Source organism: Gadus macrocephalus, chromosome 8 (assembly GCF_031168955.1).
Source record: "Gadus macrocephalus chromosome 8, ASM3116895v1".
In the NCBI taxonomy this organism is placed as follows: domain Eukaryota; kingdom Metazoa; phylum Chordata; class Actinopteri; order Gadiformes; family Gadidae; genus Gadus; species Gadus macrocephalus.
The window spans coordinates 20,497,535-20,503,560 of record NC_082389.1 but is presented as its reverse complement, the minus strand read 5'-3'; positions in this window follow the sequence as shown (position 1 = coordinate 20,503,560).

The window sequence follows — 6,026 nt, the reverse complement described above, 5'->3', positions numbered from 1 at the left end:
TGGGGACAATAACCATAAGCTTGAGTGTGGTTTGAAAAGTGGTGGGTACCCTTATGTAAGCTATTCATCCATTCAACGCTGCATTACAATATGCTCTGCAGTGTATTGTCAGGTGTTGAAAAACCAGTTTGTGTTTTGGCTTGTTTTGCAAAACGACGTTGGAAACACCAGGGTATTGGCTCGGGATATGTAATACTAATACACACAGGACAAAGAAAAGTGTTGGCAATTTAACACTTATCTTGACATCAACAAAGTTTACCAGACAATCAATGGCAGACTGTAAAGGGGGTAGGCTACGAAATGAAACGAGGTACTACTGAGCATCAGCCTTTTGAAGAAGAGCAAGGGTTGCTGGTAGCATAATGTTATGCTGCATTAAAAAATGAAAAAAACAAGCACCCAGAGGAGAAGTGCATCTGCCAAATCCTGACCACCAGTAAACACTCGCGAAGGACCAATTCACACTTCACTCGTTACATCATGAGCAAATTGCCCGCAAATTGCCCGCAAATAAAATCCCCTAGAGTTTAGGATAATCACACAGCAGGTTATACGAGAACATATTTATGTCAGGATAGGCCTACCACTGGCTCCAGCCTCCAAGTCCAACGTCAAATATCTCAATCAGACAAAACAACTATAACCACATTGGCATAGCAATCGAACCGTGTGTAGCTGCTACTAGCTGCAATCTATATATGAATGCATACTAGCTGGAGCACCAACCAGAATCAGATGATCACAATCGCTTAGGACCGTGGGTAACCTAGCCAGGTCATCACGAGCAAACAAAACCAGCAGCAAAGTTTACGTAAACCAATTTCTTACCTTATGTGGCCCTCCACATGCAGGCTAGATGATGTATCCATATTCCACGTTATCCAGTGTCACAAACATGCTTTTTACAGGAAGCAAAAGGACCGCCTATTTTCTGAATAAAAATGTCAATTTTGGCTGGCTGTCTTGAAACTTCTTTATTATAACGCTGTGTGTACAGACAGCCCACGTAGCCGCCTGCCCCCTCCCCCTCGCGATGATATAAAAACAACAAAAAATCGCTATTGTAAGGCTATTCAAGTGGATCCATAATGTCTAAGAGAAAAGCGGGAAGCGATATAAGATCCTTTTTCAGCAAGCAAAAATGCGCTGTAAGTTTAGAGAAATCTACAAATCAACTTGTTTTACGATGTTTGATATTAACTCGGTTAACTGCTAGTTCTCATCTACTGCTAACGTTAACGGTCAGCTAGCAGTTACACTGCAGTTAGCTACATACCGGTGTAAGTACCATATTGGCTCGGCTACCAGATCGGCTCGGTGTCCGTCGTCTGCTGATTACGTCACACAATACGCTATCTACAGCAATAAGGTCTTTTATGGCTTAAATTAAAGAGCCTGTAATGATCTTTCATTTTGAACATAGACCATTCCCAACCTATCTGTATGGATAGTTTTCTTCTAAAAACAAAACATCCCTCGGAATCATCTTGGCTGTTAAGATAAGCCGTCCGTGTTGCCAGATTGGGCACATTTTCAGCCTGATTTGGAAACCAGACAGACCTACTCGCGCTCACACATGTGCTCACTGTGGTTGCTATGACGACAGCCAGAGCTACAGCACAAAACAGCCAATCACAACTGTCCCTTAGCAGCCAATCACAATGTAGCCTACGCCCATTCAAGCGTACAGCCAATGATATTGTGTAACGTAATCAGCAGACGACGGACCCCGAGCCAATCTGGTAGCCGAGCCAATATGGCACTTACACCGGCTTTAGCTAGTCTATGCTTTGCCTACTACAAATTTGTCTTCCACTTTTATTGGTTGAGTGGAATACCTTTTGTACAGTAGCGATTGTTTCTAGTGTTCCTGTTCCATATATATCTCAAGTTAATTCCATGATATTGCGTTAGCCTTCGCAAGTACTAGAAGTCATAAAAGCTAGCCTTCCAAGTTCACGTTCTCTCATTTCACAATGTTCGATCTGTATGCGCCACCATGGGAATGCAGACTCTTGTCATTTTACAACGCCATGTTTCTACAGTGGCTGACAGTCGACAAATCAAACGACTAGATACCAAATTGCGTTTTTCACACGTTTGAAATCTGCAGATTTACCACTAGATGTCCCTATATGATTATCCATACTGTTCATAAGAAAAAACAGAATATACCCTAAAACTATGCAAAAAACAAGTATGATTTACCCCAAATCTATGCTAAAACGTTAAATAAAAACCAAACACAAGTGCCAATAAATGTTTGTTTTATTTATGAACCATCTGTCATCAGGAAAAGGAACCAAGTGCAACAGAACAAAACAAAGAAGTGCAGGGACCGGGAGCTGTAGAGGTGAGGGTCACATAAGGAAAACTTGAACATTCAGAAACTATAACATGAAACATTACTAACAAAGTTTAACATTTTCATAAGGAACCGGAACTGAGTGGAACAGAACTAAACAAAGAAGCTCAGGAACAGGGGGTTGAGAATGTAGAGGTGCAGCAGGTGAGGTTTCTAAAAAAAAAGATGCCATTGCACAATTTAAAACATACACTACAGACAATTATAGTGAAGTGGGCAGGGCTACAACTACAACAAATATTAAGTTGATCAACACAATGGCAATTATGAACGAAAAACTTAAATAAAACATTTCAGGGAACTATTTAAAGAAATACTACCAAATTATCATACATGTCACTGACTACATTACAGGAGGATAACCCTTCCCAAACAGAGGAAGAGCTCAACTCGAGTTTGCATATACACACAAACAAAGTTTTCTGAAGCAAATGTATCAATTTTCTGTCGGCGCCACTAACGCATGACGTGGGCACAAAGAAAATTAAATGCATCCATTTCTATGGCGCGTTCCGTGGCGTGTGCAGGCACGCCAGAATTCAAAAAGTTAAGAGATGGCGGTTAAAGCAAACCGCAGCGAAGAATTGAAATACTTTAAAGAAATAGGAGATCATAAGGTGAAATGTAAAATATGCCAAGCGAAATCGAGCTACCAGAAAGTACTATGCGGCAACATATGCTCCTGAAACACAACAGTGAGTTCGGGAAAGCAGACCCGCAGCAACGGTGAAAGTGAAAGTGTGTCGGCTATATTTTCACCGCCGCAAGACGCAGCTGTAATCCCGGGCGTGTAGAGAAGATCACAACGCTGAGTATTTCCATAGTCCATTTGCTGCCGTTTTATTTGCAGCTTTAAGCATTTATTTGCAATGGTTAGGCTACTTGTTTCGTTTTTTTTAAACTGTTACAGGCCTTGGTTCGACGTGATTTAAATTGTGAGACGCATATTTATTTTTGTAAGGGAAATGTGTTTTGAACGTTTGCAAAAATAAATAATGAATACTCTGATAACTCTGACTGTTTTGATGGAGAATAAGCATTAGGCCTACATGTTTGGTTGGTAATATTGCCGTTCATCATCAGGCCTATTCCTGCTGCAGATGCGTTGCATTCTAAAAATAGATTTGATTTAACGAGTACTCGATTGATCCTCGAGGAATTCCTTCGATCACTCGAGTTTGGAATTTACTACTCGTGCCCATCCCTAGTTCAAGGCCATCTATGACAAAGCTGTGGATTTTGCCGCAGACTTGGATCTCCAGCAAATACAGTTACCTCATGTCCGAATGCCATCCAGTAAACATGGTGGTCCTGCCAAGCATCATACTCCTGCGACACCAGAGGAGTATTTCCGGGTCCAGTTTTTCAGTGCCATTGACATGGCGACCACCCAGCTTCATGAGCGTTTTGATCAGGTGAGCCTGGGAAATCTGGTGAAGCTGGAGGAGCTGCTGATTACCGGAAACAAAAATATGGTGGTGAGCTTGTACCCAGAACTGGACCTACAGGCACTACAAATTCAACTGGCCATGTTTAAAGCAAATAACACCTACACTTCATGCAAAGAAGCTGTCCAAATTCTCAGAGGCATGCCACCAGAGGTCAGAGGGCTCTTCTCACAGGTGGAGACTCTGGTGAGACTGCTACTCGTGGTCCCAGTTTCATCCTGTGAGGCTGAAAGGAGCTTCAGTGCTCTGCGACGGCTGAAGAATTGGCTGAGGACAACAATGACCCAGTTGAGGCTCAACAGCACTGCAGTCTGCCATATCCACAGGGATACACTGAAGGCCGTGGACAAAAGGGAAATAGCGACAGCTTTCATTGGCACATCTGAGAGGCGGGTGCATGTTTTTGGCCAATTTTAACTCTCCAACCTAAAGACACACACACACACACACACACACACACACACACACACACACACACACACACACACAGTTCAGTGCTGGCACATTCTTAATTTTGGATTACAATACTCTTGGTAATGTTGTAATAATGTAGTAGGCTAATCAAACAGTTCAGTGTGGTTCAGAATAATTAATAAATAATCCATAATCCATTTCCTGATTCTTTCCAATTCATAAAATAGTTAACCCGTCTTTGGTCATCAGTCAACAAGTCATTCACTTAAAAAGACCCTTCAGTCATCCAGCTGGTGTCAATACACAAAGGTCAAAAGGATGTAGGCCCGCCCTACTGTCCTACTGTCCAAACTGGCTGGCCCGAATGCCATTTTTCAGGCTTCGAATACACAACATTAATATCCCTACTCCCTGGAACCGATTTAATAGCTTTTGAACGTTAATTAGTTAGTTATAAAGTAAAGGGAAACAAGATATCTATTCTTCCTCCACCTCTCTCGCTTCTCTGCTTGGTGTCGCTTATAGTTTGCCTCCCTTGCTCTGGTAACGTCACGTAGGCCTACCTCACGTGGAAAAAAAATAAACAAAGCTCTGAATACTGATTTAAGCTTCGAATACTATTTTTCCGAACGAGTATTCGAATAATTCGGGCCAGCCCTAAAACTGATAGCAGCTAATATTATTCACTTTCGCTCACTCCAAATTAGTTAACACTGTAACCGCAAACAATTAGCTACAACGTGGTCTTGCCTAGCTAGCCTATGCTCTGAGGAAACGTTATAAACGAACTGTTAGGAATAGTTACCTTGTACATTTTTGAGGAGTCGACTTTCTTGACGCTTGTCGTCTTCAATGCTGCTGCGAAGTGTGTGGAAAGCGTCTGTAAAACAACTATTAGGCTGCCTTCCAACTGCCAAGTGTAGTAGGCCTGCTGCTGGAATGATTAACCACAGGTGCTCGCGCGGCACTGAATGAGAGATACTGATGATCAGAATCCCGCCCCCTCATTTGCTCAACTCACAGCCCGCTGTTGTGCATGCTGTGAGGATGTCTTCGTGCACACCTATCGCATGATTTAAGGTGCGAACACACCAAGCGCGTACCTCGCGTACCATGTACGTGCGTAACGCAGCGAAAATGTTGCTTGACCATTTTGTGTCAAAAATGGTCAGATACGCGCGTACGCATACGCGCGTAGATGAGACCGCCCAAAACTCCCCCCCCCCCCCCAGCCTGTGGCTGCGCTGGATTTAGGAGTCCGAGGAAGGAAACCCAAACGCCGCCGTGTTTGGATGGATGATAGAGCTTGGATCGGGTTAGATTAAATAATCTCGGATATAAATAACAATAATCGGGTTAAATAACTTCACATGGTGTGTCTGGTGTGTTTCCAGCATTCGTAGTGTTGATCAGCAGAGAAATAGTCCGCCAAGACGTTGAGGTTGCTTAGCAATCAGAGACTCTGTCCATGCAAGTGAACGGAGCGTTCACTCTTCGTCATAACTATCAAACCAAACATCCTTCACATTCACCGAGCGAACATTATGAGAGTAAAATGCACATTTCTCGCTAGAAATGTTTCCATAAACGCATTTAATGGCGTAACTATGTTACTATTTCCACACAGAATAAAGAAAGATGTCGGCCGTATGCTTCTGTCCAAGCTCACTACTCTCTGCCAGTGACGTCGGGTCAAGCTCAACGCTGATTGGCTATTGTGGCGCGTATGAGCGTAAAAAGTTCAATTTCTTGAACTCCTCGCGTACATGTACGCGCGTATATGTACGCGCGTATAT